Below are 14,026 nucleotides of genomic sequence, written 5' to 3' on the forward strand. Positions count from 1 at the left end.
TAGGTTGCTTATACTTTCTATTATTAAAAATCTCAACAAAAGCTACCATTTTTAAAACATCCACTAATTTGATAGTCCAAAATATGTATCTCATTTTAAATTGATTCAGTTATCACTGAAAGTGAACATTTTCAATACTTATTAACAACTTCTATTTCCCATGTACTTATTGGTGTCTAAGTATACTGCTTATAAATTTGTGTAAAGTTTATTTGTATAAAGTTTATTACATATGTGTATACATATATATATATTGTATGTATAAAACCCACTGCCTTTGAGTCAATTCCAACTCATAGCAACCCTATAGGACAGAGTAGAACTGCCCCCACAGAGTTTCCAAGGAGCACCTGGTGGATTCGAACTGCCAACATTTTGGTTAGCAGCTGTGGCACTTAACCACTATGTCACCAGGGTTTCCATATAGATAGATAGATGATAGATAGAGAGAGAGAGAGAGAGATGATAGATAGATAGATAGATAGATAGATAGATAGATAGATAGATAGATAGATAGATAGATAGATAGATAGATAGATAGATAGATAGATAGATAGATAGATAGATAGATAGGTGATAGAGAGATAGATAGAGAGACAGATAGAGAGACAGATAGACAGATAGATAGACAGATAGATAGACAGATAGATAGACAGACAGATAGATAGACAGATAGACAGATAGATAGACAGATAGATAGATAGATAGATAGATGATAGATGGATGATTGGATGGACGGATGGACGGATGGATGGATGGATGGATAGATGATTAGAGATATAGGTATAGAGATTGCAAATATTTTTTATTGTTTGATGTTTGGCTTTTGGTTACTTGTTTTGTCTTTATTTTGATAATCTAAAATAATTTTTCCAAATATAAAGACAAAGGAGCCCTGGTAGCACAGTGGTTAAGTGCTCAGCTGCTAACCAAAAGGTCTGCAGTTCAAACCCACCAGTCGCTCTGTGGAAAAAAGATGTGGCAGTCTGCTTCCGTAAAGATTATAGCCTTGGAAACTCTATGGAGCAGTTCTACTCTATCCTTACAGGGTCACGATGAGTTGGAATCAACATAAAGACAAAACATTTTATGACACTTTCTTTCATAAAATAAGACTTTGATTCCTTAACTCTGTGTTTCTCAAACTGGGATCTACCAACTCTTAAGCATCTGAAGATGTCACTCTTGGGAATTGTGGGAATTTTTTTCTTTAAGAAAGGACCCAGAAATTATTCAAGTTCGACAAAACTGCAATAGCTACAAAGATTGAAGGGGAAATCACCCCTATAATGAGATGTCACGTCATACAAAATAAAAGCAGTTTGTCAATGATCAATTTGCCTTGTATATTCTCCAGTGTTAATGATTTTATACTATTTTAGTATTTTTATAAATATTCATAACTAAATTAAAAATATATTTTTGTTGCTGTTACAAGCCAATAAAAATCAAAACACTATATTACCCTTCAGTAATACCAAATTAGAAGTCCGTGGCACAAAAACTTAAGTGCTCAACTACTAGCAGCAAGGTTGGCAATTTGAACAACTCAGAGCTGCCTAGAAAGATAAGCGGTAGCCATCTGCTTCCAAAAGGCCACAGCCTTGAGAACTCTATGGAGCCATCTACTCTGCACATATGGGGTCACCATGAATTGAAATTGGCTCGATAGCAACTAACAACTCCCCTCCCCATATAGTATTAATTATCGTATGCTCCACTGATTTTTCCTCTATGTTTACTTTTACTGCAGCACATTATAATTTGTTTTTATAGCTATCCCCCCTCCCCAATTGTCAGTAACTTGAAGGTAAGAGATTCAGTCATTGCTTTATCCCAAAACCGGAGAAATACTTTGCATCTAGCTAAGTCCCTGACTTATAATAGGAGCCCCATTAATGTTTGTAAAATGAACTGAATTACCAATATAATGTAACAGTATTCTGGGAGAATTACTAAGTGAAATTGACTCAACAACAGTGGGTTTGGTTTTGGGTTTTATCTTGATTTCTAAATTATACTGATAAATGACACTGCAAGTTTATCTACCAACTCCGCCATAGGTTCTATCTCCTGGAATTCACAGCTTCATTTTGACACTGTCAAATGCTCTTGATTCAGCAATGAGTGACTCAGGCAGAAGATTACACCTTTCCTCAAGCAGGCGATTAATAATCACTCTTACGTTTTTTTAACTTTTTATGTTGAAATAATTTCAAGCTTACAGAAGCTTTGCAAGAATAGAACAAAGAACTGTTGTATACCCTTCAATCAGATACCCAATTGTTAACATTTTGCCATTTGATTTCTCTCTTTTTACACACACACACAACCATTTGAGAGCTATTTGCAGACATTGTGCCCCTTCATATCTAAATACGTCAGCATGTATTTCCTAAGAACAAGGACATTGTCTCATATAACCACAGTACATTTATCAAATTCAAGAATTTAGCATTTATACAATAATATTATTTAAGATAGTCTGTATTAATTTTTCCCCAATTGTCCCTGTAATGTCTGTTGTAGAGACCTTTTTTTTCCTGATCTACATCCAGGACCACATATTTCATGCTGTTGGTATGTCTCCTTAGTCTCCTTCAGTCTGGAACAGTTCTTCACCCTGTCTTTGTTTTTAAGGACATTGAAATTTTTTAAAGTACCAGGCCATTTATTTTGAATATTTCTCAATTTGGGTCAATCTGATGTTTTCACATGATTATATTTAGGTCCTGCATTTCCAGCATCATTACTGTTTGGGTGATGTGACTTCCTCAGTGCATCACATCTAGAATCACATCTCAGTTTATATCATTATTGTTGGTGTCAACTTTGATCATTCAATAAGATGTTGCCTGTCAGGTTTCTCTAGTGTAAAGTTTACCATTTTTCCCTTTGTAATTAATAATGAATCTCTGAGGAGATACTTTGATAATATATAAATAACCTGTTCCCCTCCAAACTTTTCACATCATTGATTATTTTTCTAAACCAATTATTTTCATAATGGTTACAAAATAGTGATTTGCCTACCTCTATTATTCCTTCCGCATTTATTAGTTGATGTAGCCATTCTTTTTCTAGAAGTTCATCTCTGATTTATATTTTTATTTCATATAATTATGTCTAAATTCTTTGTAACAAAGTATTTTGAAATCTGTTTTTAAATTTATTGTATTATTCTTTAGTTTTAAATTTTCAGTGTTACAAGTGGAGAAGCCCAGAGCTGACATTTCATATTGTTCCACTTAACCATTTTTCTACTTTGTAAAATTTTGTTTCATGCTTCTATGTCTTGCTTCAGACTTCTAATTATAATCCAAGATTAGCTCTGGCTTATTCTAATGCTACCTAATCAGTCCCAAAAAATTTCAAACTCCTACCTAGGAATCTTGTTAATATACCTCTGGTTTTTTGCAGGCTAATTCTCATTTTTGTCATGTTCTGTCAGACAGTGGAGAATAAGGAAGATTTAGTTAATCCTGTAATTTAGGAACCAGTTTCCCTCTACTGCACTAGTTCAAATTTGTGGTCAGACAAGAATCAAAATGAAATCTTCAGAGAATGGATTTATCAATCTTAGTGAAAAAAACACTGTGGATGTTAACTTTCTGGAATTTAATGATTTTTTTTAATTTTATATGTTTACTATTAAGCAACCACTATATTAAATAATTTAGGAAATTTTGCCACTAAATATCATTCAAATTCTTTATTTCTGAAGGTCAGGCTGTAGTTAGAAAATTAAGGACTAAGGCCTCGAAATACACTGTTTTTTCAAGTCAAGCAGTTAAGTCAAGAAGTACCACTCTGAAAGGGGCTAACAAGGACTCACTGAATATGAAAAACATTTCTTATGACTGTGAAGATGGTTTTCCAGTGAAATAATCAAGAAATGGCCAACATCAAATGCATACACTGAAAAATAATTTGAAACCTGGAAATTGTGGCACAGATATTGAGAGCTGAAAAGAACCTTGGTGGTCATATCTGGTCCAAGGTCCTCACTTTGCACACAGAGAAACCCAAACAAGAGGACAGGACATGATTTGACAACAGACATGTCATGTCAAAGCAGATAGGATAAAATATTAATTAAAAATGCAAACCATAAATCCATTAGTGTTTCTATAACATAGTTTAGGGTATGTCAGGATCTGCCTAGTTCTCCACCCTTTGCATCCTTCCTTTCCCAAAAACTATGGCTGTAATCTCGGTCCTCAGCTGGTTTCTAGAATTAATCCTGATACTAGACAGATGAGATTTTAAAAAATCTAGATAAATTCTCTAGAAATGACATCTAGGTAAACTTGCTCTTTTTTTTTTTTTTTTTTCTTAAGCTCTGATTTTGTATGCAGAAGTTTTATCCTGATTCCTTAATTAAATTCCCATCTTATACCCAATTTGAGTAACTATACCCTAAATGCTGGCCTTGTCCCTGTGACTGAGTTCCAATCTTGAATACCTGCCTAGTAAAATACTGACTAGGGCTGTATGTTTTTCTTGCCAAACTCTACCTTTCCTTCCCACTGAGAAGAAACTTGATCCCAAATTCACAATTGACCTGCCCTATTTGCTGACCATCTTCAAATATTACTTTAACTGAAAACTCTCCACCACCACGCTTTTCCTTCTTATGAGTATATGTACTGGGTTGAATTGTGTCTTCCCAGGATTCAAGTCCATTCAGCACCTCAGAATGTGACCTTATTTGGAAATAGAGTCTTTGCAGATTTAATTAGTTAAGATAAAATCATACTGAATTAGGGTGGGCCTTAATCCAGTAACTGCTGTCCTTATAAAAAGAGAAGGCAAAGATACACAGGGAGAATGATACGTGGCAACAGAGGCAGATGTGGCTACAAGCCAAAGAACACCAGGGATTGCCAGCAACCACCAGCAACTAGGAGAGTGATATAGAACAGATTCTCCCTCAAAGCATCCAAAGGAATCAACCTTGCTGACACCCTGATTTCAGATGTCTGGCCTCCAGAACTGTGGGAGAATAAATTTCTGCTGTTTAAGCCACTCATTTTGTGGTAATTTCTTATTCCATCCCTAGGAAACTAATACAGTATACAGAAAGTACCTCTGTCACTTTCTGTTGGATAACTTAATCCCACTCCCCACACCTGTGCCCTTTCTCATTTATTCATTCATTCAACTAACATTTATGGAGTGCCTATAGGGTCACTATAAACACTGGTGGTGTAGTGGTTAAGAGCTACGGCTGCTAATCAAAAGGTCGGCAGTTTGAATCCACCAGACACTCCTTGGAAACCCTATGGGGGCAGTTCTACTCTGTCTTATAAGTTCGCTATAAGTCAGAATTGACTAGATGGCAGTGGGTTTGTTTTTTTGTTTTATAGGGTCACTATAAGCCAGAATCCACTCACTGGCAACAGGTTTTGTTTTGTTTTTATGTAATATGTCAAGTATTGTGCTAAGCATAGGGTAGTTAGTACTGACAAAAAAAAAGGTGTATTTTAATTATTGACCTTAAGGAACTCACAGTCAAGTGAGGGCAACAGATAGATAGTAAATGGGTTCACAAAGGACAATCCATGTAATTACAAGGTGAGAAGAGTATCCACAAGACAAAGAGAATAATGGAGTTTAGTTGGGGGAAACCTCTCTAGGAAGATAACATTAAGGCTAGAGATTTGGAAGATGAAAATGAACTTGCCATGTGAACCGCTCAAAAGAGTATTCCAGAACAGAAAACAGCAGGTGTGAACACCTGCGTAGGGAAAAGTCTTGGAGAGTTGAAAGAACTACATGGAGGTCAATGTGGCTGGCATATAGTGAGGGAAGAGGAAAGATGCCCAAATGAGAAAGGACAGGCAGGTCACGCAAGCCCCGCCAGCCATGGGAAGGAATTCGGGTTGCATTACAGTTGAAGGATTTTAAGCAGAGAAAAGACATGATTTTGATTTTTAAAAGACCACTGTGGCATATTGAAAACAAGCGTTCTAACAAAAACTTTACACAAGTGTTCAAAGTAGCATTATTCATAATAAGCAAAAAAGGGAAACAATCCAAATGTCCATTAACTGAAGGTGTATAGATAACGTTGTATCTATACAAGGGAATATGATGCAGCCATAAAGAGGAATGAAGTACCAACACATATTACACCATGGAAGAACCAGGAATGACACATTCACTGAACACATTAAGTGAAAAAAGCCAGACACAAAAGGCCACATATTGTATGATTCCTTTTATATGAAATGTCCAAAATAAGCAAATCCATAAAAAAAAAAAAAAATTTTTTTTTTTTTTTTTTTTTTTTTTTTTAGGGACAAAAAATTGGTTAGTTGTCTCCAGGAGCTGAAGGAAAGGGGAATGAGGAGTGATTGCTTAATGGATAAAGGTTTCTTTTGGGACTGATTACTAAGTCCTGAAATTAGATAGTGGTGATGGTTGCACAACATTGTGACTGCACGAAAAGCACTTAATTGTACACTTAAAAATGGTGAATTTTATGTTAAAAAAAAAGATCACTGTGGCTGCTGTGGACAACAGAATGGTTGTAGGGTAGAGAGGTTAGCTACTGCAGGAAGTAGCCCATAAGTAGACTAGGGTGGTGACAGTAGAGACGGAGAAAAGGAAAAGACCCACTGTGTATTTTAGAGGTAAAATTTACATAACTTGCATTTGTCAGGAAGTGAGAGTAAGAGGAATCTAGTATTATGAAGAGATTTCTGACTGGAAGAGGAACATGCTTCAAAAAGAAATTAAGAGAGAGATGGGGAGGTATTGCTTAAGGGGTATTGAATTTCCATTAAGGATGATGAAAAATTTGGAAACAGTAGTGATGGCTGCCCAACATGGTGAACATAATTAGTGCTGCTACATTTTTCACATAAAAATGGTTGAAATGGCAAATGTTTTGTTATATATATTTCACCACAATAAAAATTAAAAAAAAAAAAAATCAAGAGCTCAGCTTTAGACTTGTTTACCTTGAGATCCCCATAACCTAATCTGAGCTACCTTATGTCAAAAAACCTACTTTCTAGCATATTACTTTCAGATTTTCTAAACTTCAGTTTTCTCATCCATAAAATAAGAATATTAATGGTACCTATCTGAGATGGTTATTGTTATGGATTGAATTGTGTCCCCCCAAAATGTCTGTCAACTTGGCTAGGCCGTGATTCCAGTAGTGTGTGATTGTCCACCATTTTGTCATCTGATGTGATTTTCCTACGTGTTGTAAATCCTACCTCTATGATGCTAATGAGGCAGGATTAGAGGCAGTTATGTTAATGAGGCAGAACTTAATCTACAAGATTAGGTTGTATCTTAAGTCAATCTCTTTTGAAATATAAAAGAGAGAAGCAAGCAGAGAGACGGGGGGCTTCCCACCACCAAGAAGGCAGTACCGGGAGCACAGCACATCCTTTGGACTAGGGGTCCCTGTGCTGAGAAGCTCCTATACCAGGGGAAGGTTGATGACAAGGACCTTCCCTTAGAGCCAACAGAGAGAGAAAGCCTTCCCTTGGAGCTGGGGCCCTGAATTTGAACTCCTAGCCTCCTAAACTGTGAACGAATAAATTCCTCTTTGTTAAAGCCATTCACTTGTAGTATTTGTGTTTATAGCAGCACTAGCTAACTAAGACAATTATCATGAGATAAAATTAGGTGATTGATGCAAAGTTCTTAGTATACTTTTTAACATTTAGTAAATCTTCAATTATTGTTAGAGATTATTAATTTTTTATAATTTTTATTGTGATTACTATGCTTATTCCACATCCTCCTTCTTTGTTCCTCCTTCTAGCACCTCTAGTTGCTTGGTGCACCCCAGAGGGCTGGTTTTCAACAGTCCCAGTCCCTCCCAACCAGCTTGGTCTTGCTACAACTAATGAGTCCATAACTAGCTATGATCTGAGATATATTAACAGACAGGAACCTGATTGGCTGAAAATAATATTCAGATCCTATAACCAGACAAGTACATTCCTACAGAGGAGAAGGGCACACTGGGCTTCAATAATTTCATGAAAATATTTCTTATTGAAAGCATCCTACTCACTTTCTTCTAATTTTCTACTTCCTTAGGATATTTCTGGCTTTAAATTTTATTTCCCAAGCTTTCTTTCCCACAGGGAATAAAACGTGCTGACAAACTGACTTAAGTATTCTAGTATACTTGGCAGTTAATTTCCTTACAGAGACTTGTAAATCAATGTTCTAGTTTATAATCAGACTCTCGTAAGTTTAGTTAAAAAAAAAAAAAAAGTTTAGTTAGAGGGAATCAATTTGCCTGAGCCTGTTAACCTCTGGGTGACTGCATAATAACCCAGTTTCTAAACCTGAAATCTGCGTATCAGACTCTGGACAATGATGATCCACTGAAGAATGATACATATGCTGTGACACCAGCTGGAAACTGTCATTCACAACACTATATTTAAAGAGTTGTTGGAAATATTAAATGAGTTAATATGCATTAAAGTTCCTGGCACATGTTAAACTCCCTTCCCAATAAGCATTGGTTTAATTTTCATTTCTTAAAAATATATGCAATTCAACAGAGGCTAAAATGAAATGTGAGTTTGAAAAAGTTCCAGATGAATTGAAATAATCCTAATTGTTTTCCCATTACATCTCAATCTACTCCTAATCCTCTCTCCTCCAAAGAATTTCCTTTTTAATGTTTTCTCATTTGTAGAACTGCCTTTTCCATATGGCTTCCTTTAAGTTTATCATGCAGTAACAATTAGAGAAAGGATTAATATAAATAAAAATGATATCTGAGAATAAATTTACATATTCTTTGCTGAGGAATGATTAACTCACCAACTCTGTGATCCTGGACAAGGTACTTAGCCTTTCTACATGTCTGTGTCTCATTAGTCAGTAACTATACCTCACTGCCTCTTCATGTCCCTTTCATCTCTAATATATATAAACTATGTTTAACACTGAGTCATTGAATCCTCAGCACTTTGCTCAAAATAGGTTTTCAATACATTTATGTTGATTGACTAGATAGATACATTTTAAAATTATATTTTCCTTACAAATCTCTCATAAATAAGTTCAATTATTACAATACAAGAAAATTTAGATCAGTCACTAATTTGCTACATATAAAAGTTTAAAGTTCTTACAAGAAACATGACTGACAAAAAATTCATGGATTAAGTTGAAAACAGATCTTCACATAGGATTTCTAAATGCCAGCTGCAAAACCATCATGATGGTCAAGTGATGGGGAAAAATCAGTTTGCAACAGGAAAAAAAAATTGCATTGCTGACTGATCCAACTAACACAAATGACAAGGACAATGACTTATAATCAGCAAACTAAGAAAAAAAAAACTTCAGTTTATATTATATTTTATTGCCTTTTCCAGTAAATCTCACACTTTTTTTCAGGAGGTTGAAGGATTTTACTGACTACCACAAAATAGTTGTGTTTTTATGCAGCAGACTAGAATGATGTTTCCATAGTAGTAAACAAGTACCCCCCCATAGCTACCTGGCCAACCAATGGGAAAAGATCCATATTTATGCCTATTCCCAAGGAAGGTGATCCCACGGAATGCGGAAGTCATTGAACAATATCATTAATATTACGTGCCAGCGAAATTTTGCTGAAGATCATTCAAAAGCAGCTGCAGCAGTATATAAACTGGGAGCTGCCAGAAATTCAAGCTGGATTTAGAAGAGCATGTGGAACCAGGGATATCATTGCTGATGTCAGATGGATCCTGGCTGAAAGAAGAGAATACCAGAAGGATGTTTACCTGTGTTTTATTGACTATGCTAAGGCGTTCGACTGTGTGGATCATAACAAATTATGGATAACATTGCAGAGAATGGGAATTCCAGAACACTTAATTGTGCTCATGAGGAACCTGTGCATGGATCAAGAGGCAGTTGTTCAAACAGAACAAGGGAATACTGCATGGTTTAAAGTCAGGAAAGGTGTGTATCAGGGTTGTATACTTTCACCATACCTATTCAATCTGTATGCTGAGCAAATAATCCGAGAATATGGACTATGTGAAGAAGAATGGGGCGTTGGGATTGGAGGAAGACTCATTAACAACACGCATTATGCAGATGATACAACATTGCTTGCTGCAAGGGAAGAGGACTTGGCACACTTACTGATGAAGATCAAAGACCACAGCCTTCGGTGTGGATTTACACCTCAATGTAAAGAAAACAAAATCCTCACAACTGGACCAATAGGCAACACCACGATAAATGGAGAAAAGATTGAAATTGTCAAGGATTTCATTTTACCTGGAGCCACAATCAATATCCACGGAAGCAGCAGTCAAGAAATCAAAAGTTGCATTGTATTGGGCAAATCAGCTGCGAAAGACCTCTTTAAAGTGTCGAAAAGCAAAGATGTCACTTTGAAGACTAAGGTGTGCCTGACCCAAGCCATGGTGTTTTCATTCACTTCATATGCATGCGAAAGCTGGACAATGAATAAGGAAGACCAAAGAAGAATTGACTCCTTTGAATTGTGGTGTTGGCAAAGAATATTGAATTTACCATGGACTGCCAAAAGAATGAACAAATCTGTCTTGGAAGAAGTACCACCAGAATGCTCCTTAGAAGCAATGATGGTGAGACTAAGTCTCATATACTTTGCACATGATATCAGGAAGGATCAGTCCCTGGAGAAGGACATTATGCTTGGTAAAGTAGAGGGTCAGCAAAAAAGAGGAAGATCCTCAATGAGATGAACTGACACAGTGGCTGCAACAATGGGCTCAAGCATAGCAACAATTGTGAGGATGGTGCAGGACCCGGCAGTGTTTCGTTCTGTTGTACATCAGGTCACTATGAGTCGGAATCAACTCAGCAGCACCTAACAACAACAACAAACAAGTACACTTCCCATTTATGTTATCTGTAAAATGTTCACTCACTGAAGAAGGGAGTTTTCACATTGGTTTGGTTGGCTTTAATGTGCTAGTTTTCCTTACCCTGGCTCTCCTATTCCTTCTTAAAGCACATAACTTACATTCTCGGCATAAAGAGGGAAGAAATCCTCCCATTTTTGCCCAAACAGTGAAAAGGTGAGTCTAATTCCAACTCATAGTGACCCTGTAGAACAGAGCAGAACTGTCCCATAGAGTTGCCAAAGCTGTAATCTTTATGGAAGCAGATTGCCACATTTTTCTCCCACTGATGGGCTGTTGTATTCCAACCGCCAACCAATCTTTCGGTTAGCAGCTGAGTGCTTAACCACCGCATCACCAGACTCCTCATTTAAATATTACTCTAGTAATCTTTGGTTCAATTATTATTTAAATTTTACTAATGACAAATTTTTTATTTCAACTTAATTTCAATTATAAGTACAAACGAATATAAATTTATTTTAATAGAGTTGACTGAATTTAACATAAGATCCATAATAAAGCCCCAGACCTTTTTTTAGTCAATATTTTTCCACAAAGCCCTCAAATTCAACTCACCTCTATCTTCGCTTCACTAACACAGATAGATATTTTTTTTACTCATACATATTCTTAAAATTTTTTAAAGCATAAATTTTCTGGCTGAGTTTTTTCATTTGGGTCTTTTTCCCACCTCTGAATGCTCAGAAAACCTTGCTGACAAAGACTAATTCGATAAATCTATCACTCTTGAGTCTCTGTCACTTTTCATAAGTGATAACATCCTTCAATACTGACCATAATCACAGTACATAGGAAGAACTTCCATTTTGTAATTCTTTGACTTTGCAGTTGCATATTTAGTTTCTAGAAATTATCTGTCTAATTCATTTCACATTTATAAAATAATTATAATTTCCCCATCCCTTTTACCTTTATTATAAACAGTTTAAAGAATATATGGGATTTTTAAAAAATTCTATTTCAATATATTATAGCTGGCATATAACAGAGACCAGAACAACAGTTTGAAAATTAACATACCAACTCAAGAATGGAAAAACTTCAGTTTGCACAAAAAATTGTATTGTCTTTTCTAATAAACCTCACTTGTTTTCCAGGAAAAGTGGTGGAAACATATTTCTGATGTCTGATTTTTTTTTTCCTCTTTTACCCATAATCACCACAGTCAAAATGAAATTATTTAAATTTTCTAGACATCCCCTTCTCTCGTTTCAAATACTTTAGTGCAACAAACAATTATTGACTCCCATACCGTACCTACTGGGAGTCAGCTGCTATGTTGGGTGCTGGAGAGTCAAAGATTAATAATACATATTTTCTGACTCTGAAAGTCATGGTTTAGTTAGTATAATGTTTTTTGCCTTTATTATTATTTTTTTTTTTTACAGAGCTTCTGCCCCTACGCCCTACTCCATCGGAATTGTTCTACTTTTAGCAATTTTATATATTGAAGTTTGATGTATTATTGCTTTAAGATGTTTGAAAAATTCCTTGTCCGGGAAAAGTGACAGACATTTAAATAATTATAGTAGAGCGTCACCCAGGTAGTAACAGAAGTATCTTCTTAGCCTGGGCTCCCCAGAATGCAGAACCTAGGACAAAAGAGTGTGATTCAGGTAGCAAGAATTAGGGAAGAAGGAGCAAATCAAAGAAGCAAGGAAAACCAAAAAAAGAGTCATTACTGAGTTGACTGTCTACCCATACAGATAATGGATACTCAGTCTTATCGGATATATGATAACTTCCTAGGAAAAGAAAGCAAGATGCATTTGTCCGTTGCTTCTGGAGTTGGAATCGACTCAACTGTAGCGGATTTGTTTTTTTTTTTTTTGGTTTCCGCCCTCTATTGGGAAACACTGGTGGCATAGTGGTTAAGTGCTAGGGCTGCTAACCAAAGGGTCCGCAGTTCGAATCCACCAGGGGCTCCTTGGAAACTCTATGGGGCAGTTCTACTCCTTCCTATTGGGCAGCTATGAGTCGGAATCGACTCGAGGGCACTGGGTTTTTTTTGGGGTGGGCCCTCTATTGGTCAAGAGTATCTCCCACAGCATTAACTCCCTGTTATTTCTGGCTTGCACATGTATGACTGCTGAGCAACATATGATCATCAGGAAAGAACCCTGGGTAGGGGTGGAGGAGTAGGAGGCACTAGAGGCAAACTGCACACACCTAAGGCAGGGCACTGTCAGACTACACCTGTGTGAAGCTGGACGGCATCTTCACAGAAATTGTCATTGCAGCTCTGGCTGAACAAGAAGTGAGGCCAAGAAAATTTAAAGTGGTGTACAAGAAGTGAATAATAGAAGTATATACGAGACACAGCAGCAGAACAAAATGGGTGGTGGTATTGTCAGTTGCCTTCAAGTCAATTTCGACTCATATCAACCCTATGTGTGCAGAGTAGAACTGCTCGGTAGGGACTTCTGTGACCTTTCAGAAGCAGATCACCAGGTCCGTTTTCCAGGAAGTCTCAGTGGGTTCAAATGCCAACCCTTTGGTTAGTACTCAAGCACTTAGCCATTGCACCACCCAGAGCATGATTAATTCTGCCTGGAAAGAGGGGAAGCTTCACAGACATACAGATTCCTTACAAATCCAATAAAAATTCCATACAAATTTTCTTGAAATGAATACAAGTATCAGATGGCAAAATGGGAACATGTGTTCCAGGCAGAAGGAACCTAACCTGGAGTTGAAATGGCAGAATACAGATTAGAGACATGAACAAGGCCCCAAAAGTAATGGATTGTATACACCATATTAGCAGTTTAAATTCAGTACCAAAAAAACTGGGTCGTTGGTTTTACGGGGGTATACATTTTTAAAGTCACTGACTTTTGAAATTTAGAATGCATGCATTTTAACTTAACCTAACCTAACCCGCTGCCGTCGGGTTGATTCCGACTCATAGCGACACTATAGGACAGAGTAGAACTGCCTCGTAGAGTTTCCAAGGAGCACCTGGTGGATTCGAACTGCCAACCTTTGGTTAGCAGCCTCAGCACTTAACCACTACGCCACCAGGGTTTCGGCATGAATTTTATTGTATGTAAATTATGCCAAGACAAAGTTCATTTTTTAAAAATACAGCAAATAAACATCTTTCAAATTTCTGATTTGAG

At 36.6% G+C, this 14,026-nt stretch overlaps 1 protein-coding gene across 4 annotated transcripts in view; it reads right to left on the minus strand.

Moving 5' to 3' along the window:
- Positions 1-14,026, minus strand: part of SLC44A5 (solute carrier family 44 member 5) — a 521,479-nt gene that overhangs the window by 445,869 nt on the left and 61,584 nt on the right. The window lies entirely within an intron of this gene.

Source organism: Elephas maximus, chromosome 3 (assembly GCF_024166365.1).
Source record: "Elephas maximus indicus isolate mEleMax1 chromosome 3, mEleMax1 primary haplotype, whole genome shotgun sequence".
Lineage (NCBI taxonomy): Eukaryota > Metazoa > Chordata > Mammalia > Proboscidea > Elephantidae > Elephas > Elephas maximus.